The sequence below is a fragment of the Canis lupus genome, chromosome 4, assembly GCF_011100685.1.
Source record: "Canis lupus familiaris isolate Mischka breed German Shepherd chromosome 4, alternate assembly UU_Cfam_GSD_1.0, whole genome shotgun sequence".
Taxonomy (NCBI): domain Eukaryota; kingdom Metazoa; phylum Chordata; class Mammalia; order Carnivora; family Canidae; genus Canis; species Canis lupus.
This window is the reverse complement of record NC_049225.1, coordinates 13214974-13240767: the sequence shown is the minus strand read 5'-3', so window position 1 is coordinate 13240767 and position 25794 is coordinate 13214974. Positions and strand designations below refer to the sequence as shown.

Below are 25794 nucleotides of genomic sequence, written 5' to 3'. Positions count from 1 at the left end.
ACCCATACTTAAATAGGTACAGCCAAATTGTTGTTATTCCTTTTTCTTTCAGAAGTAGGATATATAAAAATTTGTTTTGCTTAATTCACTAATGAGTTTCTCTACAACCTTATGGGCATTATCCATTTTAAGTACATATGGTGTTGGATTATATATATACAAAAATTTTATGTATTTCCCATTTTATCTGTAATTGCTTTAATTTTGTGTTACTAATTTCAATGTCATATAATATGGAAATTCACTTTATCTCACTAATTTGCAGCTGTAGTTTCCCCCAACTTACTTATTAATAAATAGCCTATAAAAATTTCAACGAATAAAATTACTGGTTTTTGTTTCTAAATTGTTTTCCTTTTCCTTTACCCGTTCTCTGCTATGAGGAAGCAATACAAGTAGATATTTTACATTTACTGTGAGATGCTTAAACAGGGGTGCCTGGGTGGCTTAGTTGGTTAAGCATTTGCCTTTGGTTCAGGTGGTGAAACCAGAATCCTGGGATAGAGCCCTTTGTGGGCTCCCTGCTCAGCAGGGGACCTGCTTCTCCCTTTGATGCCCACTCCCTCTGGCTCATACTCTCTCTCTCAAATAAATAAATGAAATCTTAATAAATAAATAAATGTAACAAACACAAACTTGCTTGGCAGTGAATTTTGAAAGTAATGGAGCCATATTTCGCTATATATCTAATGATGATTACCTTAGACAACCACGGATCTAATTTCTGACTCTGAAGATTTTTCTGTATTGGATGTATCACGTAGTGGAATCATACATTCTGTGGCTTTTTGTGACTGATTTCTTTTAATTAGCACAGTGCTTTCCAGTTTCATCCATGTTACTGCATGTATTGGTACTTCATTCTTTAAGTGGCCAAATATTTCACTGTAGAGCCATACTACATTTTGTTTATCCATTTATCAAGTGATGGACATCACTTCTTGAAAATAATACTGCTGTAAGCTTTCATGCACAAGTGTTGTGTGGACAAGTTTTCAATTATTTTGGGTATGTGCCTTGGGGTAGAATGGCTAGGTCATGTAATAAATCTATATTGAATCTTTTGAGAAACTCCCAGATTTTTCTAAAGCAAATGCACCGTTTTACATTCCTATCGACAGTGGATTCCTTACCATGGAATAATTGAGCCTATTCCACTAATGTCATGAAGATTAAATAAGGCGACATATGTGAAGTGGTTAGGGTGGTTTTGGCACACAGTATGAGGACTCAATAAATGTTTCCTTCTTTGGCTTGTCATCATTAGAAAGACATTTCTTATCTTGAGCCAGGATAATTCAGCTGAGGAGAAACCATGAATCTACTGCCTCCACCAACAGCAGCCCTTTGGATACTGGAAAACCTCTTGATTGAAGACCTTACTTGAACAAATTCAGTCTTCCTCTGTTAGCTTTTCCTTGTTCATAAATAGACATATATATTCTTAGATAATTATAAAAGCATTCAAGAGGACCAAAAAGTTAATGACCTGACCCTCATTGTGATGAAAAGGTGAGAGCTGTTGGCTAGAATCCACTTCCATCTATCACTATCAGTCCTGACTAGTGATTCAATGTCTCTGTAAGACAAGGACACAGATGAGGTGGTCTTTAGGGTCACTTTCAACTCTACTTGACATTTGCATTTTAATATAGCCATAAAAAATAGCTTAAATATACATGTTTGGACTGTTCTGAATGAAATACCTTTCCATTGTTGTAGAGCATTTTGTCAAGTTTTACTACTGAATTCCAGAAGTCCAGAGTTCATTTGAGAGGAGAGATTCCTGCATTCTACTAGAGGAATCCTGGAATATTTTAGCCTAGAGGCAGAAGCAACCTAGTTTCTCTCTTTCTAATCTTACTCCTTTCCTCATCTGAGTTTGGTTTAATTATATCCCAAAGTTTTTCTAGAGCCATGTCTTTTCCTCTGCATTCAACAGTTTTCTGCCCTCTGGATACAATGATTGATAACTAATCAGGAATACATTTCGCTGGACATTGACTAGGTAGATGTAGAGTTATGTTTCCCAGGTAACTTGGAAACCATAAAAATTGCTCTGCAATTTTCTGCAGGTGTATAGGAATTCTCATGGTCCACATAGACTCCAGAAATTCTGAGTGCCTTCCCTATTCTCAAGGGAAAAAATCCTTCAGATGCTTCCTGGAATTTTGTAACTCACTAGTAAAACTACTGTACTGGTCTCAGTAGTAAATTAAAAACTTCTCATGATAATCTAGTTTACCACAGAAACATAGTAAGAAAACAGAGCTCTGTACCATTTGCTCTGAAGAACTCAAAAGATGTAGTTTGTGGCACATTGATTTCTAGATAGAGAATAAACTGCAGCAGGTGAAGGAAATGTTCCTATAAGCATTATATATATATATTTCTGTTTTAGGGTGGAGAGTTTGCATTTTTAAGTATTATGAGTATAAAATTAGTTCTACACATTGCAACCAAATTATAAGTGACATGTGTGTTACAACTTTGAATATTTGCCGTGAGGCAATTGACATTGGGAAAGAACAAGTAGAGTTAGGCATAATTTACTTAGTTTTTGAAGATAAGAAATAGAGCAAAAATGTTCCATCTTCATATGTTAAAGGAAAAAAACAAAAACATTGGCAAACAGTAATTCCTCAGTACATCGTGATGTGTGTATGGGGATCAATTTTAGTTAATGTTCAATAATTTTTTTAAAGATTTTCTTTCTTTATTCATGACAGACACAAAGAGGCAGAGGGAGAAGGAGGCTCCCTGTGGGGAGCCTGATGCGGGACTCATCCCTGGATCATGCCCTGAGCCAAAGGCTGATGCTCAACCGCTGAGCCACCCAGGTGCCCCTCAGAAGTTTTAGTCAGAGAAGACTGCCTATCTTCCTGCCCTCACAAAACAAAACTTTACAAATCTGATAAATTATGGCAGAAATATTGGAATAATTAGGTTGTTTCTTTGTCCACTATTGTCTGGTTCCAGAAAAAATACTTAAAGAAACATTATTTATTTGCAGCACCACATTTTAGTTTTTAAAGATTTATTTATTTATTTATTCATTCATTCATTCATTCATTCATGAGAGACACAGAAGAGAGGAGAAGCAGGCTCCTCACAGGGAGCCCAATATGGGACTTGATCCCCCTACCTGGGGTCTCGCCCTGAGCCTAAGGCAGATGCTCAACTGCTGAGTGACCCAGGCCTCCCAGCAGCGCCACACTTTAAAGCAAGAACTGAACAAGAGTTTTTATAGTTAAAAATGTAAAAACTGAAGGAAAAAACCCTCCGTAACTTCATAGAATTTTTCTTTTCTGAATAAGTAATTCATATTGTGCACATCCCTTGAGTAGTTCCATCGTGCAAGTTGTTCTAATGAATGGTGACAAAAGCACCAATTAGCACACTTAACTTCTAGCATCATTTCCCAGGAGACTTTTAGCTGTTTCTTCCTTAATATGAGTACCTAGAGTCCCCACCTGGGAGGTGCAAAGTTTAACACAGCCTGGACATTAATTCTCCATGTTAAGCAATGCTAATCTTCTCTTGTGTTTCTGGATCATTTTAAAGTTATAGTGGAGTGCATTTCTTGGCAAAGAAGAAGGAATCTTCAGTTCCTCAGCAGAGAATTAAAATGTCTTCTTGATGGAATGAAGCCATCACTCCCCAGGGAGCATTATATACATAGTGAACTCCTCTCCCTCCAAACAAATATAAAAATCTTTCAAAAGGAGGAAGAATTGAGTCTGTTTTATCATGTTCATTAAATTTAGGTTCAGAAAAAAAAAAAAAAAGACTTTCTTTGCAAATACTTTTCAATCAGCTGTCTCAAATCTGGAAAGTTCTTGGGTATTTGTGGTTTTTTTTTTTTTTTTTAAAGCAATATTATAAAACTACTACAGCTCAGAGTGAAATAGAATAGTTAGGTCATGCCAGAATTTCCTTAGCTTCTCCTTTGACAGGGATACTAGCCTGGTAAATCAGGAAATTTCAGTCTGTGTTTGAGAAGATCCCCCTTGATATTCTTAAGGGAAAGATGGAGAAATTTTAGGAAGACAAAGAATGGCAAATAGTGGAGTGATCCTACCTAAAGAGGACAGGGTGCCACAAGGCTCTGTCTTGGGTCTTGACCTAGTCACCATTTTTGTCAGTGGCCAGGATAAAATGCAGACAGAACTCTTCTTGACAAAATATATTGTAACAAGATCTGGAAAAGTGGATCAAAGAGATGAATCATCACAGGGATAAATGTAAGGTTCAAGAAAATCTGTGGAACAAGTCCAAAAGAAAAGAGACATTTCTTAGCTATGGAACCACAGGGAAAAAGTAGGGCAGAAGTTCTCAGTGCCGGTTACACATTCGAATCACAGTGTGGGTATCTGGGAAGCTTTAACTAACTAACTAACTAACTAACTAACTAACTAACTAACTAACTAACTAACTAACTGAATAAAATTAAAAAATAAAAAAAGCCAATACCTGGGCATCACTCCAGCCAATTAAGGCAGAATCTCTGGTGGTGAGGTCCAGGTATTGGTGTGTTTAGAAACCTCCCCTGGTGATTTTGTTGTGCATCCAAGGTAGAGAATGACTGAGTTTATCATGTAGGCAGATTATAAAGCCGATTAGGAAGTAACAGATGTGACCATCCACCGCTTTTAAAAAGCTAAATTTTTCTTGCTTGGTAAGACCACATTTAGAGTATTACAGGAAATAAAGGGAAAAACAAGATGAAAACGGTGAAATGATGCAGGTCTTACTTGAGAACTTGCTAAGCAGTTGGAAATACTTAGATGGTTAACGTCAATAGATTGTAAACGTTTTTAAGGAAGAGCTTTCCGCATGCATACTTTTATACTCCAGGTTACTTACTGTTAACCTGGAGTTACTATCCTGGGGATGTTACAAAACACTCCAGAATTGCCTTTAGAGAGTCAGGATATTATGGAGACTTTCTTGCAAGAAATAAGGGCTTTATTGAAATGAGTCTTCTCCTTTCAACAGTTGGAGTAAGTGCATGTGTATCAACCCTCATAGTGGTTTTGCTGTTGGTGGTCAAGAGACTGGTTGAGAATTTAGAAACCTGGCCTTTCAATCATGGAAAACCACTGATTCCTGCCAGTCCTTGACCAAATGTTCCCATTTTGTCTTTCCTTGTTAAATAATGTAAATCACTTGTTTCTTTTAGTTTCTTTCTTGAAGTACAATCAGATTGCATATCTCTAAACCTGCACTTCCACTATCCTTTCTTTGGTTCCCTTGGGCACCCAAACCACTGAGTGCTTCTTTCATGTCTGAGCAGAGTTCTAAAGAACCTCCCCCTTTCTCTTCCATCTTGAGGTAGGCAGCTGGGACTGGTATGGTGAGGACAGAGGGGGAAGAATGTGAGAAGAGGTTATTTTCTCTTCAATCTCTTTACTCTGTCAGGATTGAAATGTGCGAATTGATATTTGATTGTATGATTCTTGACCTTGCCCAATCTGAGCTTGCAAGGGAGTCCTTAAAAACACTTGTGTTGCTATTGAGCCACTTGGATAACAGTTCCATTTGCCCTGTTATTAACTTGTCCTCAAGTCACCAAGAGCCTTTCCCTGAGAACATTTTTGCTGTGATTTTTGATGGGGTGTTGGAGGTCAGGCATACACCTAGACTAAGGAGCCTACCCAAGTATGTCTTACATACATAGAAATCACCTTTAAGAAATGTATTAGGGGCAGCCCAGGTGGCTCACCAGTTTTGCGCCGCTTTTATCCCAGGGTGTGATCCTGGAGACCTGGGATCGAGTCCCATGTTAGCCTCCCTGCATGGAGCCTGCTTCTCCCTCTGCCTGTGTCTATGCTTCTCTCTCTCTCTCTCTCTCTCTCTCTGTGTCTCTCATGAATAAATAAATAAAATCTTTAAAAAAAAAAAAAAGAAAAGAAATGTATTGGCCCATATGGGCCAACAGTCTTTATTGTACTTACAATAAATGTGTCTACAATATCAGCAGGTGAAATTCTCTATAACAGATGTTTAGACATTCCTATCCATTAGCAATGAATCTATCCACTGAAGTTATCATTTTGATCCAGTTATTTTTAGGGTGACTATTTTAAAAACATGTGTTATTTTAATTGTCAGGGTAAAGAAGTAGGATTCATTGATTGTTGCTCAGGTTTGAGAAAAGAGTTTCTTTAGGTTTAGTGTCAGAGAAAGAATGCTTGCTCCATGAGGACATAGGCCAGAAATCAGAGCCTTCGTTCTAATGAGATGTTAGCAAGCTGTGATAAGATGTGATGCTAGGGAGGGGCCATACATGAAAAACCAGTGAGACCATTCAGGGTAGATTTGTGCACAGTTAAAAATGGACATGCATTGAGAGTTCTGTGACCCATGCTCAGATCATATCCCTACTTCTGACTAGTCACTGACTAGAAGTCACAATTTTTCTGAACATTAGTGTGTTTGCAGAATGAGAATATTTGACAAGAATAAGTCTACAATCTCTTGTCACTCAAAAATCTCTGTGGTATTATAAAGCCATATCCCATTTATTATTAGTATTATGCCATAGTTATATTTTAATAAGACTTAGAAGTAATTTGTTCATCTATACTTATATAAACTTGCTGTTATTCTTGCATTGTCTTGTTGGCATCTTTACATGGAAAACAAATTCTTAGGATTTGGGGTAATAACTCAGGTATGTTTTTTGGGGGAGTTGTAATACTTTCAGAATCAGGAGAACTAAAACATCTGCCCTTTCATGTCCACCCTTAATGACTTAGACACTTCAAAATATTAGAATATGAATCCAACATACAGCTATAAAATAATACAAATAGATAACTCAATGGAATAAAAATCTGAATAATGCCCTTCAAAAAGCCCTGAAAACACCAATGAGTTTAACTTGAATGCCAAAGGAGACAATTGGTCATTTTTTAAAGAAATATTCAAGGAGGGATGCCTGGGTAGCTCAGGGGTTGAGCGTCTGCCTTCGGCTCAGGCGTGATCCCGAGGTCGGAGATCCAGTCCCATGTTGGGCTCCGTGCAGGAAGCCTGCTTCTCCCTCTCCCTCTGCCCATGCCTCTGCTTCTGTCTGTGTCTCTCATGAATTAATAAATAAAATCTTTAAAAAACCAAAAAAGAAATATTCAAGGATATGGGAAAATGAAATGATGTATCTGTTGAAACTGCACGATTCCTATTGTATTTTGAACAACAGGCCCCTGTGCCCCAGATGGATGCCAATTTTAATTCTGTGAAAATTAAGAATTTGCACTGATCATATCCAACTAGGACAATTGACAAAATAATCCAGATAGCCTTTGTTTGTTTGTTTTGGTGGTAATGGTGGTTGTTATTGCTGTTGTTTAAAAGTAATTCTCAAAAACCATACCTTTTCTGCATTGGATGTGTTTGTTTCTTTGTTCTATCTCAGTACTTCATGCCAATTATCTTTTTGTGCCTTTAAATTGCTTAGGTAAGTACCATGCAAAGTTATATTTTCTCCCTGAGTTTCTAATGATTTTTTGCTTTCTTAATATTGCTTTTCTGGCTTCTTTAGTTTGCTGAATCATTGCCTGTGCCTCTGGGAGACGTGTAGTTATTTCCCAGAGGATTCACTCCTGATGAGAAGTGATTGCCTACATATTAGCAGCTTAGGTGTTTCTGATGTTTTGCTTCTTTCTTGATAAATCACAGTTGTGGCAGAGCAAGTGTACAGCTAAGCTCAGGAATAGTGGATTTAATGGTGGATGGGCCCAAAGGAATTGGCGACATGTTCTTCCCTGGATTTTATCTTTAGACCTTGTTTCAGATGTCAGAGGGTATTGGTGATGAAACCATTCTGTCATCTCTTCGGAGCTGAGGTGATTCTTGGCCCAGGCTTGTGTCTCATACACTTGACTCTACTTTTGAAGCTCCTGCCAGCAGGTGTGTTGTATATTCCCAAGACACAGGTACAGGGGGTTTTATAAAGACCAACTAGAAACATGTCTAAGAGAGTGTAGGTTTCCAAAAGCAGTAAATTACTAGAGATGTCCTCACCCGGACAATCTGAAGAAAATCAGGGTGATTGATATGAGATCACTTGGGTTAATTAAGGTCATATTCCATAAAGTGGCTGCACTTTACTTTCTGGGTGCTGAAGACTGGGAAAGCTTTATGGAAACAGTTTGAACACCATCATGCATCATTAATTAGAGCTGATAAAAGCAGCAATCAGTCAGACAGAGAAAAGTCCTAGAACAGAGCTTTAATACTGAAAGCAGATTATAATAAGGCATACAAGGGTCCCAGGCAAATGTAAAAAAAGCTAAAGCTGCAGGATCTGGACAAGTCCACAGTACCTCACTCTTATTCAGGATGTGACTGTCGTGTAAAGGCTTCCCATTAGTACAGGATATCCAGTGCTGGTTTTTCCAACCTGCCAGGTCGTACAGGGTCTGAAAGTAAGGTATTTGGGAGGAGAAAGGCACATGTACTGTTTATTGCAGATGAGGACAGCTTTTAGGAAAAGGAAACACTGCAAATATTGGCAAAAACTTTTGACTCTCAGACCAACTGACTTAAAAGTCTTTTAAATGTCACAGGGACAGAATCTCATTCTGTTTATATAGCACATCTTTCCTTTGAAAAATGAATAGATTTGTTTCTTGTAAACCAGTTGTCCCAAGGTAATGTTGAAGATTTTTCAGCTTAGACTCTTTATGATATAGGCATCATCACTCATTTTGACATACTGTATTTTGTGGTACTTTTTAGTTGCCTTTTATTTCATATGAAAAAATTCACCCGTATTTTAAGTAAAATAAATATGTCATCTTTTTTTTTTTTTTTTTTTGCCAGTAGCATTAAGGCCAATCCAATCCCCTTTGATAAAGGAGATGCTTATCCACAATTTCTGTTTTGGGGGATATGAATAACCTACCTGTCCTTCTTACTTTGACCACATTATTCATAGACCCTGAACCATGAGACCAGTTTTCCTTCTTCATGCAGGTAAAACTCCTCTGAAATAATTGGGAGTTTCTTGTAACTCTAAGGTTAATAGCTTTCTATTATTACCCCTTACACTGCCCATTGTTATACAGCAGATATTTTTAGGTAAGCTTATTTTTCTGTTTCCCTTTCCATTTACTCATCCAAAATAATATTACAAATTCATAAGGAAAAGTAACCTTTCTGCTTTAGTCGCCTCTGCTCCCAAAGGATAGAACCAATTTCCTTCTCCCTTGGGTTCTCGTTGAACTTTCTCAGTACAACTGTTCTATGTGATGTCATAATCAGCTGGCATCTGTCTCCTTCTTTCTCTAGATTATAAACTCTTTTTGAGGGGGTGAATATCTTATTATTCCTCACAGTGGCCTAAGCTGTACCAAGCACATGGTTGTACCCTAAGAAATGTTGAATTGTATCTTCCTTTGAGGGGAATTATAGGACAAAATTATGGAATATGGAACACCTAGGCTGCTAGTAAATTTCATTTTCTCAAATTGCTTTGATAGCAATATGAGATCCTGGAAGAAGCTAATTTCAAATGGAAGAACCTGTACAGAAGAGAGTATACTTCCATTTCCGAGAAATTTCCTTCCTTACCAATAGAGTAAGGATAGCAAAACTTGCCTGGAAATTTTTTGCATATACGAAATAATAGCAACCAGTGATTTTGTTCATGCCATGTACTAGATATTTTCAAAGGTACTTCCCATCCTTTATCTCTTTTAATTCTTACAATAACTCAATGAAAAAGATTGTATATTCTTCTGTATGTGAGAATATATAGAGAGGTTATTTACCTAAGACCACATTAGAAATAGCACAACAGACCCATGATTGAGCCTGTTTCTGACCCAGATCACATCCTGCCATCTATGTTACACTGCCTCCCACCACACTCCACCACTGAATCTCTCTCAGACTCTACTGGATGCTGGGAGGATTCACCAGAGTAGGAAGAGGGAGGAACCAGAGATTTGGCAGATGTGAAGGAAAAGGTGGATTTTAAAATAATAAGACAAAAACCAGAACCTTCAAGGAGATTCTCTTGAAGGACACCCTGAGGCCCTTACTCTTTTGCTCCCAATTTTACCTTCCCCATGAGGCCCCTTCCCTTCCTGTTTTTCAGCCACCTCCTGGCCTCAGGGAGACATTGATGATCTTTTTATCCTGTGACTTAAGGGATGATGTAACATGATGCCCTCCTTTGTTTCCATCAACAGAGCAGAGACCACCGGAGCTTGCTCAATGCCATGGGAGAACAAAATTGATAAAAACACAATTTTCAAACCTCTTAGCAAAGCCAGTCTGTAAATTCTAGGCTTCTGTTTTATCTGACTTAACTTTCTGCCCATTTCCTTCAAATCTATTATCCCGTATACATTAACATAGTGAGTCAGTGAATCCTGCTTAGTGGTAGAGAGCAACAAGGTAATAGGCTAAGGCTGGTTAGCATCAGGAACCTGAGCGGGAAGCCGAGACCTAGACTTTGGAGTTACACAGCAAGGCCAGAGTTAACTCTCATGAGGCAAGACTTGAGTTTGGGAGGAACTTGGGGAGAGGACAAAAGCAAGGCCTGAAGCTAAGACTGAGTTGATGTTAGCTAATGGGGACCAAGGGTGGTGCCAGAGCCTGCAGCCGGGTCATCTGTTGATGATCATGGTGCCTCAAATGTAAGGAATCGGAAGGGTAGGATACATGGTAAGGAGACAGACATGTAGTCAAGATGACATAGCTCAGTTTCAGTCCTACTGCTTATCATGTTATAGTTTGATCACTGGGACTTCAGTTTGGGGAGTCACAGTGGGAAGTACCAGGAAGATGGGGAATGTGCTGGAAAGGGTAGGTTTCCTCTCTCTGTGGGATCAGTGTAGGGGGTAGGTATTTGAAAAAAAAATTGATCAGTGTTTTAACTGTTTTGCTCATGGCAGAAAACAACCCTGTTGTTTTTATAATAGACAGTATGGAAACTAAAGCTCCATGGGATCTTCTTGGCTAGTGGTAGGGAATACAGTGATTCACTCCAAGGAAGTGAATCAGAATCTCCTGGGGAAGGTGAGCTAATTTTGTTTATTCAAAGGGGCACTGGTGGTTTGGCTCTTAACTGGAATTTTTTGACAACTCCTCACAGGCATTTACTCCTTGGTTAGACACAGGAAAGGAGGGTTTGCTCTCAGAAGGAACCCCTGGCAGGTGTCCTCCACTAATTGGATTAGTGATTCAGGCTTTGAATATAGATGGATCTCCAAATTATGTTGCATGCATGACATTTTAAAAAGATGACATGCTGAGCCAAACCAGCTGTGAAGTCCTGGATTCCATGCCTCGGAGACTCTAAGACAGATGCACCTTTAGCCAAAAGGTTAGATTGATTAAGGAGGGAACTATTTATTTATTCTATTTACTTATTTTTTTAAAGTTTATTTATTTATTTCATTACTAATCTCTACACATGGGGCTTGAACATGGGGCTTGAACTCACAACCCCAAGATCAAGAGTTGCTTGCTCTTCCAGCTGAGCCAGCCAGGTGCCTCAAGGAGGGAACTATTTAAAAATCTTTTTGCAGATGCTCTCACCATATATCATCATGTCTCCCAAGAGAAATGACTCTTAGAGTGAAAAGAGGATGTTCACCATTAAGACCTAGAAAAGATTTGCTCTTAGACCAGCAGCCAAGACTGAGTACAGACATTGCCTGATAAGGGCCAAGAATGAACCTGCAACAGGGTTAACCTGTTGATGGAGTCACAGTGCCTCGAATGTAGGAAATTAGGACATATTATGAGACCGGCATATAACTAAAATTAGTTAACTATTAAAGTAATTTTGGAGTGTGATGTAGACAAATAGTTTACATTTATAGGCAAAGTAAATGGAGTAACTTTTAAATCCTGTTTAAACAATAGACATAATAGTTTTAGAGTAACCAATTATAGGCTACTTAAAACTATAAGGAAATACAAAATGTTAGCACATTGAAGCCTCTAGTGCATTAACTTTTGTTGCCTGGTTGAGTTAGTTTGTACATACTTAGAATAAAGCTTGTATCGTCATCTATGTTTAATTAAGAATATCTTGACCCAAAGTAAAAAATTAAATAGTATTGTTTGAAACTACTTGTCTGTATTATTTGGGTATTTTTCAGGGCTATGTACCCCGAAAGAAGGTACGGACCTAATTTGAATGCTGAAACAGATATGACCTATAATGCTTAGTTTGAAATTTGGGGATATATCTAGTAACCTCATTATTCTCATTAATCAACTTAGAGTGAGCAAATTTGGTAGAAAGTTAGATTCAATAAAATATTTTTAATAATTAAACACCTTTGTTCTCTGCATTGAGGGCTTCTTATGAAGATTTTGTTTGAAAATGGTTAGTCTATTTTCTTTTTTTTGTATATGCAGCTTTTTATTTTATTTTTTAAAGATTTATTTATTTATTTATTTATTTATTTATTTATTTATTTATTTATGATAGACATAGAGAGAGAGAGAGGGGGGCAGACACAGGAGGAGGGAGAAGCAGGCTCCATGCCGGGAGCCCGATGTGGGACTCGATCCCGGGAGTCCAGGATCGCGCCCTGGGCCAAAGGCAGGCGCTAAACCACTGAGCCACCCAGGGATCCCCTGGTTAGTCTATTTTCAAAACGCTTTCACAACAGATGTTTAGACACACACACCAAAGCATGCTACTTACTGCTGCATATTATGACACAGAAATGTAGTTTTCACAATTGTTTACAACTTTTCCAAATTAAGAAGGTAGTTTTCTCTTTCCATGTATTCAATATATTTTGAGTAATTAAAACATTATCTGTGAATGTGGCCACAGTGCTGTATAAAGTTTTACTGTCTTAACATGAGATCCTTTTGTGGCTACATTTTTTTTTTTAGTAAAAATGCCTTCCATTTGTGTGTCAGGCTCAGCAAGCTTATTTGTGAATTCCAACAACCAAGTTCGGAGGGAGATTACTTTATATTTGATTTTCAGGTAGAGTCAAGCAGAACAGAGGAACCTTTTTGTGTATCCAATAAAAACATCACCCCAGGATGTCCTACTTTAGGCAGAGCCAGAAGATGGCCTATTTTCATCCCAGGGCATTGAATGGGGCTTCTCTTTGACAGGGGGCATCCTGTAAACCAACCTCCTTGGCCTTCTTCCCTGTTATAAAGGAAGTGCCCTTCCTGTCCTTATCAGTGTTGGGGTTACAATTTCAAGGGGGCTCTGAAGCCATGAGACACGTGAGAGATCCTAAGAGGCTGGGCCGGCATTAATAGAAACTGAAGGAAAGAGCCCGGGGGTATTCTGTGCATAGGAAAAGAGAAGGAAAAAAAGTGTCATTCTAGATTGTGCTTCTGCTGGCTTTCTGTGGATTGTGCTTTTTCTCCCCCTCTCATTTTGCAGCATATATAAAACAGAACGTTTTAATGTCAGAGAGGACCAAGAATGAGGTTATCAAAAGATACAGTCCTTGAGAGATTTCGACTCTGAATCAACATGACAGTTCAGTAGTTATAATTCCAACTGTGCTATTATGATTTTGTAGATGGAACAGAAATACAAAAGAAGCATGCAGTTTCTTGTGAATTTAAATCCACACTTCCAAAATAGAAGGGAAGAGAGCAGTGGATAAAAAAACGGCTTTAAAAAGACTGAGTTTGCATATTAGAAAGAAAACATGCCAGCTGTTTGATTCATTGTTAGACACAAATGATGAGAAACCCATAGACCAGTCATGGCCGTAAATTTACATTTCATTTGTTCTCAATGTCTAGTTACCAGTAGTAACCAGATTCTTAAAAATCCCTGCTAATGGGACTATCCCAGGTAATTGCTAATATTTAGGCATAAAACTTCAAAATTATGTTATAACTACTTCAGAATCAAACAAAAACTGGGAAATTCCTATTTAACTGTATTTTCTTTTTCTGTTTCCTGTTGGTTGAGTCTAGTGTTGCCAAAGGTCCATCTTCCACCAGAATAAAGGGGAAAACAAGGAAAAATGTGGCGGGAAGTTCAACTTTCTCAGACATTTATTGCCATTTTTTCTTGATGTCTTCTAGATCCAATCCAAATCCCAAGGCCTTTCACTGTTTGTCTTTGAAGTCTCTAAGACATGGGGAATTTGGTAGCAGTATACAGAGAAATAACTGGAGATATATTTGAATTTCCTTTGAGAACAGAACATCATGAGAACAATTTAAATGGCTGGAAAATGTATTCAAATTAAAGAGAAAATTCTTAACTTGAAGGAGCTGGAATGGATTATGGAAGTGGGTCAAAGGATTTTATTCTCCAGAAAGTATCTGCAGAGCAGTGGGGGGTGCAGGAGAAGAAGGAGTGCCCGTCAACACAGCATTTGGTCAGGCCAAGTGTACATTCGATTCCACAAACACTTCGTAGCTTCCATGTTACTATATTGAACTTGATGTAGGAGTAAGAGACTCCGAGGTTGAGCAGTGTCCCCAGGTTTTCACAACTAGCAAACGCTGAAGCCAAGATTAAAATTCAAATTTTGGGGTTTCTAAAAGTGCTCTCCTGTGCCACTTCCCCTAGAGATCATATTCATTAGTTTGCTTTGAAGAAAACTACAAATTTGACTTCCCGAATTTCTTTTGATCCCTGCTGCTCTGTGCCACAGAACAGACCTCTCACTGACATGCTCAGAACTTCCCTGGCCGCCACCAGGAAAGGTGTCCAGGATGGTCTGTGTCCGGGGATATGTGATGGCATCCTTTCCCCCAAGGTTGTGAACATGTGAATTTCTTGAATTCAGCTTATATTAAACTTTCTTTTCCACTAGTCCTATAAGAAACAGCCTTTCCCAACAAAACCTGTAGCAGGACAAGTTAAATGAAAAGAGTGAACCAAATTCTATGGGCAACCTGTATATAATTTAGATCAAAAGTATCATCTTTGAAAACCTCCTTAATAAAACAAACAAACAAACAAACAAACAAAAAACTCATATACTGAAATTGAGGCGGAGTTTCTAGGTATCTTCATAAAATTCTGAAGAACTTAGGAGGAGGAAATTCACTCTGTGAATTGTGTTTGGCATCTATCACTCTTCGGTGACGTTAGGCAGGCTCATTACAAGGGCTCTCCCTCCTCTGAAGACTTTGAAGACACAGCAGACAGAATGACTATTCCCTAAGGTCCCTCTTCATTTCACTGGCCACAGGGTATCAAGAACACTACAAGAGTATGATGGGTGATTTTTCAGTGATGATTGCTTTTGCTGCTTTTGTTTCTCTCTCTCTTTTTAAAGATTTTATTTATTTATTCATGACAGACAGAGAGAGAGAGAGAGAGAGAGAGAGAGGCAGAGACACAGGCAGAGGGAGAAGCAGGCTCCATGCCTGGAGCCTGACATGGGACTCGATCCTGGATCTCCAGGATCACACCCTGGGCCAAAGGCAGCCACTCAACCACTGAGCCACCCAGACGTCCCTGCTTTTGTTTCTTCTGCCATTGCTTTTCCTTTGGAGTGGCTCTGCCATTCCTGATTCGTCTCTGCCCGCTCTAGGCTGCCCTTCTCGTGGGCACTTCTAGCAGAATGTTGGTGTCCGTAGCAGAGGCTTGTCCACTATGAGAGGGAATTCTCATAGAGGGCTGCCCGACGTGACCTTCAGTGCCTACCAGAGATCTCCTTGGAGGAACAAGATCACCATTGCTCGGGACGGTGAGCGGCCTGTCCTGCATCCTGCCAGACCTTCATCCCAAAGGGACAGCACTGGTTGCTCTGAGGAAACCACACAGAGCTGGTGGTGCTGTAGCCGTGGCAGTTACATGGAGATCGATGAGGGCACATTTCTGGCAATGTGATTGGCAGGGAAATCGTTCCTTGAAGTTTGTCCCTGGAAGAAGGTAGCTGAAAGCATTCCAGAGATGGATCAATCCACTCTGCGGGTTTGCGCTGTGCTCTGTTAGGGGATGGATGTCACCTCTCCTACCCCATGATTATCAAGCTTTCGGGTTTAAAGACACCATGTTCAGTGAATTCGCAGGAAAGTGTCATGCTGGTTTGGTTTTCCTCCCTAGAAGACAAAGTCCTTGAGCAGAGTGTATGAAGCAAAACAGAGAGGGTGTGCCTGACACCTATGTGCTGGTGAGACTCCACTCTGCTTTTAGATGTGACTTTGCCACAGGGCTTCTGGCGAGTGTTCAGTGTCCTAGAAGATGGCAGAAACCCTTGGGATATGTGTGTCAAATCCTTCAGTGATGGCAAAAATCACTCCCTTCCTTAAGTGACTTCTGTCTCTCAGGCAAGGCCAGCGGTTAGTTCTGTGCACACCAGCAGAGTGTGAGTCATCAGCACAACAGCCTAGAGACAGCTGCATGTGGAGCTCCCCAAAGACCTAGTTATACCATACGGCCAACTCATTCTGCCTTGGAATCTGCAGACTGCCCAGGTCTGGGTGCTTAGAAACACAGTCGTGGGTACAGGCAATTGGGGCCATGGGAAGAGACAGGAACAAAAAGCATAATTCTGTGTTCTGGGCAGAGGGTGAATGCTCCCCCCAACCCCCACACACACCCCGTGCAGCTTTTGTACTTTTCCTGGATCCCCATGTATTCTCTGAAAGGCAAGGCCGTGTGGAATAATTGAGTGCTAGACCAGCAGCCAAGATACATGGGTCCCAGTTTGGGCTTCACCAAGTTTGAGACCAATGGTTTTGAACAAATAACTTCACCTCTCTGCAGCCTTTAACTTAACACTCATCTCTTTGTAGAGGTTTTAGGCGTTTCCTAGGGCTGCCATAACAGATTACCACAAAGCAAGTGGCTTAAACAACACAGATTTATTTTCTCACAGTTCTGGAGGCAAGAAGTTTGAGCTAATGGCATTGGCAAGGTTGACTCCTTATGGAAGTTCATGTGGAGAATCTGGTCCACGCCTTTCTCCTGAGTGGTCATTGGTGTCCTCAGCCTTCCATGGTTGATCGTCACATCCTTCCCATCTCTGCCTCCACCTTTTTGTGGCCTTTCCCTCTGTGTGTCTGCATGTCTCTTCTCTGTCCTTTGAAGGACACTATTCACTGGATTCAGAGCCCAGCCTAATCCAGTAATCCAGGACAATCTTATCTCAAGATCCTTACCTTAATTAACATTTTCAGAGACCCTTATTCCAAATAAGATCCCATTCTGAAGGTCCGTGTGGACATATCTGCTCTGCCTGATGCACAGGTTCGTGTTAGGAAAAAGTGAGATAACCTGCATGTGAGTGTTTTATGAGAGGTCAAGTGCTGAATTTAATCTTGTCGCTGTCCAGCTCAGAGGCCTCTGTAAATGCCCTCATTTCTGGAAGCCGCTCTCCTGTTCTTGTATTCCGTTTCCATTATGATTTGATCCTGAGCTATCTTTCTAGAGATTTGTCTCCTATCACGTTGCCTACAGCATCATGGCCCTAAAAGATTACTTATTTTTTGAATCCTCATGCACTTCATTCCTCTTAATTTCCCCCACTTAGCCTGCCCCCTCACTTTGCACTCACTTTTTCTCTCCTACTTATCTTTCAAGGCTGGGCTGATGTCCCACTTCTTTGGCTAACTGTTCTTCCCCCAAAGTTGAAATTTCTCCAGGCATGTACTGAAGCTAGCTCACACTGCCTAGAGAGAGAGCTGGATACTGATGGTTAAATATTCAGTAATGCTTTGGCAGCTTGAGATCTGCCATGGTAGGAGTGTTTGCATCATGGAAATTGGCAAGGGCCACAAAGGAGAGCATTTTCTTTATCTTTGCTCGCACACCACTAAATCTTCCCCTTCTCTGCACCTCCCTAGCACATTGTTTTTATCTCCTTTTAGCATCTTAAACGTTATCTATATACACTTAATTATGTAAATAGCCATGACTTTTGCTAGATTTTGAGTTCTTTGAGACCAAAGAAATATTCTATATTCTGTAGACTTGTCTTCTCTCACAGCACCTGCTATGGACTGGTGTTTCCCAGAAGTAACATGTTGAAACCTTAACCTCCAATGTGACTGTATTTGGAGGAGACAGGGCCTACGATGAGATAATTAAGATTAAATACCATCCTATGGGTGGGGCCTTGATCCAATAATATTAATGTCCTTATAAGAAGAGACACTAGAAAGTGAGCTTGTTCTTTCTCTATGTTCTAGAGGACACACTGAGAAGGTGGCCATCTATAAGCCAGGAAGAGAGCTCTCACAAGAACCCTAGCTGGCTGATACTTTGATCTTGGACTTTTCTGCCTTCAGAACTTTGAGAAACAGAAGCCTGTTGTTTGAACCACTCAGTATGTGGTATGTTGTTAAAGCAGCATGAGCAGACTAATAGCAGCACTTAATACATAGAAGATGCTCAATAAGGACACATGAGTAGCTCAGCAGTTGAGTGCTTTTGGCTCAGGAGGTGATCCTGGTCTGGGGATTGAGTCCCTCATCAGGCTCCTTGCGAAGAACCTGCTTTTCCCTCTTTCTGTGTCTCTGACTGTCTCTGTGTGTCTTGCATGAATGGATAAATAAAATCTCTAAAATAAATAAATAAATAAATAAATAAATAAATAAATAAATAAATAAAATCTTTAAAAAAATATGCTCAATAAACATTTGTTAAATTGAGTAGGATAAAGGAACAAATAGAGTATGGATAATCAACGTTTATTGAGCCCTTCTTCTGTGCCAGCAACTCTAAAGCAAGTACTATTATTAGACCCATTTTATAGATCATAACTGAGGCTTAGAAAAATGAGTAGTTTGCCTAGAGTCTGATCGTATAGCCTAATTCTTTTAAGATTTTATTTATTCATCTGAGAGAGAGAGAGCACAAGTAGGAGGAGGGACAGAGAAAGAAGCAGATTCCTGCTGGACAGGGAGCCCAGTGCGGGGCTTAATTCCAGAACCCCAGGATCACGACCTGAAATGTTAAGTAGTAATATTTCATAGTAAAGTATATGGGGTCAAATGAAATACTTTTTTTACATCTTTAACGTGGCTATTAGAAAATGTTAATAACACATGTGGCTTCATTTCTGTAGTAGATATTTCTACAGGACCTGGGAGCTCTACTTTCTCTGCTGCATTGCTCTACAGCATTTGAATACCCAGAGATCTATCTGTATGTAGGGCTAAGACCTGATAGTTAATTCAGAGACTATTCCACATGTCTTTAATTTCCACCAGAATTTGCTTTTGGTCACTGACCCTTTGAGACTAGGCATTTGCTAGGGATAAAGGTCAGTGCTTCAGTCAAATTGGCATCTTGTGGAAAGGTCAGGCATCCAGAGAGTCAGGGAACAAGGTTGGAGCTGTTGGCCAAAGTATTATCTCCAAATAATCTGTGAATATCGGTTACAATAAATCTTGTGTCTGCTCAGTTGGAGGAGAGCCAGAATTCAAATAAGATATTTCAAAGGAATTAGTAATCAATTCCTCTCTTCCTTTAGAGGGCAGGAAGCTGCTTCCAGTAAACACAAAATAAGCCATGCTAGAGTCCCACAGCTCTCCCCAACTAGCAGGTTGAGGTCAAGTGGATGGGCAGTCACTTCCAAACAGATGAGAAAAGAAAATATACAAAGTAGGTAACTAAGACTTAAGCCATTCTTTACTTGCCAGGTTATCACAGGAGGCAGATAGTAAGGAAGGAAGATGTATGATATGTGTAAATAGGTCAAATCCTTTGGAAAACAGAAAATGAAACACCAGTAGATGTCAGTAACACGAATCCACTGGCCTCCCTGCATTTCTGTTTCTCTGCCAAGGGAGTTCTCACACGCTCCAGTCTGAGTCAGAGGAAAGAGATGTGGGAGCCCTAATTTTCCTGCCTTTCTAATGAAGAAATAAATTCCGAAATGTTATGATGACATTTTATGTTTCTCCGGAGTGCTGTAGTTTCATGTAATTACTTGGGTTTTCTTTGGTGTTCTAAGTTTCTCTGTCAACCCCCGGAAACATCATGAATCTCACAGATTTTGCAGGCACAGAGCCTGGCCATTTGCACCCAAGCTGTAATGCTGATGGCTGTCTCTGACTAGTGGTTGCAGAATGCTGCAAGGCGTTCCCCTCGTGTCTTCTCCAGATTCCCTGCTGCATGCAACCGAGTTCTGTCTACACTCCTATGCTGTGAATGAACAGGCTTTGTGAAGGATGTCAGGGAGGATTTCCTCCGGCAGGGCAGGGACTCATCTCCCCCTGCTTCATTTACAGAGCTGGTTGAATTTCAAGGGTCTCTCTAACCGGTATGAATTTCAAGAGCCTCCCCATCTGCCAGCACCACTCCTCTAAGGAAAACAGAACCAAACAGCTTCAGAGATGGTAAAGATTCATAAAGTCATCTCGCCGCTCCCTGCTTTTTTAAAGAGAACGAGGCAGCAAGGTTAAGTCCTCAAGCAGGGTCGCCTGGGTCGATGTTGATGCCTAGCCCCCTCCCTACGGTGCCAGGAAGTCCTCATTGCAGTCACAGGAATAAGCTGGATGGCAAGATCCCACTTTTAAAGCAAGGTCGGAAATAATCGACTGCCACTTTTTTGGCATAAAATGTGAAAATGTGTGCCTGATGTATTTGGCCCAGGGAACACCTAGTCTCACAGTGACTTTGGAATTCCCAGCTGCGTCGGTTCCGTGGGCAGACCTCATTTGTTTCTGTTCATGCAGATGATGGGACCTGAGCTGCTGCTCCTGGAGAAATGCAGGCTTTTCTTTAGTTTGTTAAACGGGGAGGGGGAAAAAAATGAACTTGAGTATCCTTCAAAAAACTATGTTTCCTAGGGAGAATTAGCCTCTCTAGCTAGCAGTGATAGATGCGCTTCTATTTTTGCCTTTCCTGAGTGGGCACCATGCCCTCTCCCCCCACCCTCGTGCTGCTGCTTCATTTCTCCTCTTTGTCCTGGTACCCCTGTGTCACAGGCTGGGGCATTTTTAGAATGCTTTAAAGTAAAATGCCTCATTTTCCTCCCGGTGTGTTCTACCCTGGGGAAGCCCTCCAGTCTTTGAACACCCTCATCTCCCTCTTCCCTCCAGTAGGAAGAAGTGCACGCAGCCACCTGCGATGCGGCTGTGTGGCATTTGGCAGTGCGGGGGGCCACTGGGAGCGTGCCCGGTCTCACACTCCGCCGGCATTTCCTGTCACTTGTGGAATTTGTTTCCTATCACCGTTGCTAACCCGTGGGTTTGTATTTTAAGCAGACTTCCTGCTTCCGCAGCACTTCTCATGTACGAGACCCAGAGTAACCCGAGGATCAAACAGAATGACTAAATTGCTAAATCAGTTAATCTCAAGTGGCACTTTACCTCCAGACACCTCTTGGGTTTGCTAATGACTTTTTTCAAAGGTGTTTTCATTGATTATGATAATTTTGAGCAAGGCTTCATTTCTCTTAATTAATACAAAAATACCAAACTGTATCCTAGTCGCTTTCCCAAAGAGAAGCCCCCAAATTAACCTTTGAAGCTGAAGATGCTTTTAAAACAACCTTGCCACTGCTATTTGGAAAAGCAGTATCAAACTTGGTCGCCTGTACATGTTACCTTGGCTGTACAGAGGAGCTCAAAAGAACAAATGAGAGAGATAAAAGAGAATAAAATATTTCGTCTGATAAATCTGTCACCAAATGTCACTCCCAACCTGAAGACATCCCCCAAAAGTCTCTAAACATTGAATTCATCTACAAACTGAGAACTCCCATTAATTCATGCTAGTCGGTAGGAATGGAGAGTTGGAGAGGATAGAGGAGCACGAGGAGAATATCAGGTGCTACCCAGAATTAATGCTAATTAATCCCCACTCAAGCTGCTGAAGCCTTGGAGATGAATGAGTTCCCGGGGTGTAATGGAGCACACCATGAGATTCAATTTTCTCAAATTCAGTTGGCCCTGGATGGATGCATTCCATTCTGATGGATGAGATATTTGCTTCCTGGGAGTGTTTTCCTTCACTGCAGGCAAGAAAAATCGCTCCTTAAAATATACCTCTTCGTGCTTGAGAAATACAAAACACTCCATGGTTTAAAATTCCAAGCGGCCAGCCATTGTCAAAAGTACCAAGACATCAAAGCATCCAGGCACCAGTCTTGCTGTGCTCTCAAGTTGCATATTTATAGCAGGTCTTGATTGCCTCAGCCTTCCTTTCCCTCTTTTTCCCTTGAACAAACAGGTTGTTATTTCAAGCGCAGCACCAATAGAGAAAAATGTTGATTATAAACGTCATATTTGCTTCGGGCTGTTAGAAAACCCCTTAGCTTTCTGGATTTGTGTTCCCCTTCCCAGTATCTGTATTTTTGTCACTGATTAATCTATTGCCAGCAAGCCTGGTAAACAAGATGTAGCTAACCTTGCATCAGCCCCTTACATATTTCCCTGATAACCTGGTGGGCCAGAAGCTTGAGATCTGTGGTGCGTTGTTTAGGCTACTGTTCCGACTGGAAGGTATCCAGACATTCTTGTTTGAAGCTCTTATTGCAGATACGTATGAAACTGTGTTTGATGATGTGTGAAACCTGCTATTTGATAGTGAGACTTGTAAAAGCATGCACGATGGTTACATTGGAATTTCAATTCTCACTTTATAATAAGGTGGAGGAGCCAGACCACTGAATTTTCTTTAGATCAGTGATTTTGGCCGAATTATTAATTTACTTCTTGTGATCTAAGTTTGTGCCAAGCACCAAGTGTTATCTTTTTCCTAAACACAGAATTTCAAATGAAATTTTTTTAATTTTTTCTTATAATCTGGACCATTGGATTTTACTTCAAAATTACTTTAAAATCAAGTTTATTAAAGAATAAAACTAGCTCTCAAAACAGACTTTCTCTTACCTTGTTCTCACAATGATATAGCTTGAAAGAGCACTATATCGTGCTGCTCACAGGAGGGATTCATTTTCAAAACAGTGTAAATGCTAGAAAACCTTATTTATGGTGAGATTTAATTTATCAGCATTGTGCTGGGTTCAGTTGGAGTACCTACAAAATTGCAACCAAAACAACACAGAAAATTAGAAGGTTCTCCAGATACTACATGACCATCCATGATCTTTATAACACATTCACATTTTGAAACTTAAATATATGTTAAACACGTTAAAGAAAATATAAGGTTTTTCTTAGTAACATAAAAACATTTAAAAAGGAAAAAAGAACTACCGCGCCCTCTAGTGACAGATCATAAATTAGCAACGAAATGCAATTTGGTTAATATTCCAAACCCTGTGGGAGGAAAGCCCTCTGTTGCAGAGGAAACGTGACTTATGACTCAAATTAGTAGATTAATATGTGAAGGAAAAAAAAAGAGTAGAAAACACTTGTGTTTTTAAGTGCTGATAGTCCAGTTTGTCTCTCCTGTTATTTCTTTTTTTTTTTTAAGATTTTATTTATTTATTCATGATAGACAGAGAGAGAGAGAGAGGCAGACACAGGCAGAGGGAGAAGCAGGCTCCATGCAGGGAGTCCGATGCAGGACTTGATCCCGGGACTCCAGGATCACACCCTGGACTGAAGGCGGCGCTAAACTGCTGAGCCACCAGGGCTGCCCTCTCCTATTATTTCAATTTTACCTTCTTTTTTGTTTTTGTTTTTGTGGGTTTTTTTTTTTTTTTTGGTGGTTTTTTTTGTTTGTTTGGAAGTATTATGTCATGTTTACAGGTTCAAATGTACAGGCTTGCTGATTGATGTTGGAGTTATTTCACCACTTTCAATTCCAGCAATACTCCATTTTACTCTTTTGTTAGGATTAAATATTTTAGTTCCTGTGCTATAATCAATCACTTGCAGGAATTTCGGTACTAGGGATGCACAAGAAATGGATATGAGGTAAAAGTAGAAAAAAGTACACCGAAAGAAAATAAACATTTATAATCCCACAATTCAGAAATTAGTGTTAATATTTGACATATAGATGTATCTTTTATCTTTTTTTTTTTTTTCATGAAAAATACTGCCATTTTCATGCCAAATATCAGCCCAGGAGCAGCATTGGGGTGTCTCCCTAGTTGATGAAGGTGAGTTCAAGGGCTTAAGATGTGTTGGTAAAATGTCAGGTTGAACTTACTCTGATGTATGTGCAGCGGAGATGGATGTGGGCCTCCAGCGAGCAACGTCTACCTTCTCGCCTGACACCCATCAGGGGTCAGTGAATGTTTGCAGAATGAATGAGGCAGACCTACTATTAAATCAGAGTTTTGCAGATTAGGGCTTTTGTGATATACTAACCCAAGACAGACCTCTCTTTCCTGATTTCCCCCAGTGTCTAGAAGTATCACATTGGGTCACTCTCCTTGAGATTTCAAAGGCTTTTATTTTTATTCTTCCCTTCAGTGCAATTTTCCCAGAAGGGATGATGTTTTAACTTGAAGTAAATTGAGCGAAATGTAATGGATAACGTTGGGATGCTGAAATGAAGGAGTTTAGGTTGGACATGAGCATTGAACGATGTGATTGGGCAATTTTGAAAATTTGTGGAAGGCTTGTGCAAAATCTTTTTTTTCACTTTTATCATTGTCTCAGGGCCCTAGTGAACAATTATTAACCAGAACAATTAATCAGGGCAGAAAAAAAGCTAAACATTTCATCTAGACCATCAGACAGCAATGATCCACCTCCACCCTGCTCCCCCTCCAGTCCAGTTGGACAAGCGCACATGAAAAATGTTTTAGCCTAACCTGCGTCGTTTCCCCACCTCTGTGCATTTCCTCCAGTTGGACACCAGGGGGGAGTGTTGCAAATAGCAACTGAACACAAGAATTTATAATGGAGATTTTATTGTACTTATAAATTATTTTATTTACTTATGTCAGATGTAACCATTTTCTAAAACTGAGTAAGTTGTTTAGTTCCTAAACAGATTTTTACAGGAATTCTGCTCACGTAATTGTTGATGAATGTGTGATGGACCTACATATAGCATTTCTGAAAGAAAAATGCTCACTTTCAGAAGTAGAGATGAACCTGTAGAAACTTCACTTATAGCAAAAATACAGAGAAAAATAAATCTTTTGATAACAGAAATTGGAGGTTTCACTGTGTATGAATTCATGATAACTTAATAAAATTAATGCTTTGACTCGGTCTTTTTTTTTTAAGTATATTCATATTGCCATCCTGGATTTTAAATTCTCAGGAAATTGTTTTCAGGCTATTTGTAGCAATTTTTTTGACCTCTGTAATATCAGGTATGGAATAATATTTTGATTAATGATTGTAAAAATAGTAATGCTTACTGAAAAGCAAATTCAACAATGCAAAAGGAATGATATTATAAAGAGTAATAATCATCCGCAAACCCTGTTATTACCCAGACATGAGACATGACTACTATTAATGTTTCGGTGAATATCTTTCTAAAATTTTTGCTGTTTTCTGTTGCGTCCCTATCCTTCTTCCCACCCTCCTGCCTATAGGCAATAAATCCTAAATTGACATTACCAGCTCAAATCTGTCTCCTGAGTGCCACTCCATTTTCCCACAAGCTCCTAAAGCTCAATACTATTTTAAAATCAGTTTATAGAGAATCACTTCTTTTTAATTTTTGCATATACACGGTCTCTAATATTAGTTCCAATTGTTCAGGCAATCTGCCAGACTCCTACAATGTATGTCCTACATTAATTTAGGCTACTGGGGGCAGCCCTGGTGGTGCAGCGGTTTAGCGCCGCCTGCAGCCCAGGGCCTGATCCTGGAGACCAGGGATCGAGTCCCATGTCGGGTTCCCAGCATGGAGCCTGCTTCTCCCTCTGCCTGTGCCTCTGCCTCTCTCTGTCTCTGTCTCTATGAATAAATAAATAAAAATAAAATCTTTAAAAAAAAAATTAGGCTACTGGAATAAATTCAGGTAGCCTTTACCACATAGTC

The 25794-nt window shown here is 39.9% G+C and overlaps 1 protein-coding gene and 1 long non-coding RNA gene across 2 annotated transcripts in view; one reads left to right on the top strand and one right to left on the bottom strand.

Annotated features, from left to right (window-relative positions):
* ANK3 (ankyrin 3) overlaps positions 1 to 25794 on the top strand; it is a 663391-nt gene that overhangs the window by 258693 nt on the left and 378904 nt on the right. The gene's annotated exons all lie outside the window — the stretch shown is intronic.
* On the bottom strand, positions 8219 to 9152 carry LOC111095452. Its single transcript, XR_005357852.1, has 2 exons — positions 8909 to 9152; positions 8219 to 8423 (listed from the first exon to the last, which is right to left on the bottom strand). It is a non-coding gene; the product is annotated as an uncharacterized LOC111095452 (long non-coding RNA).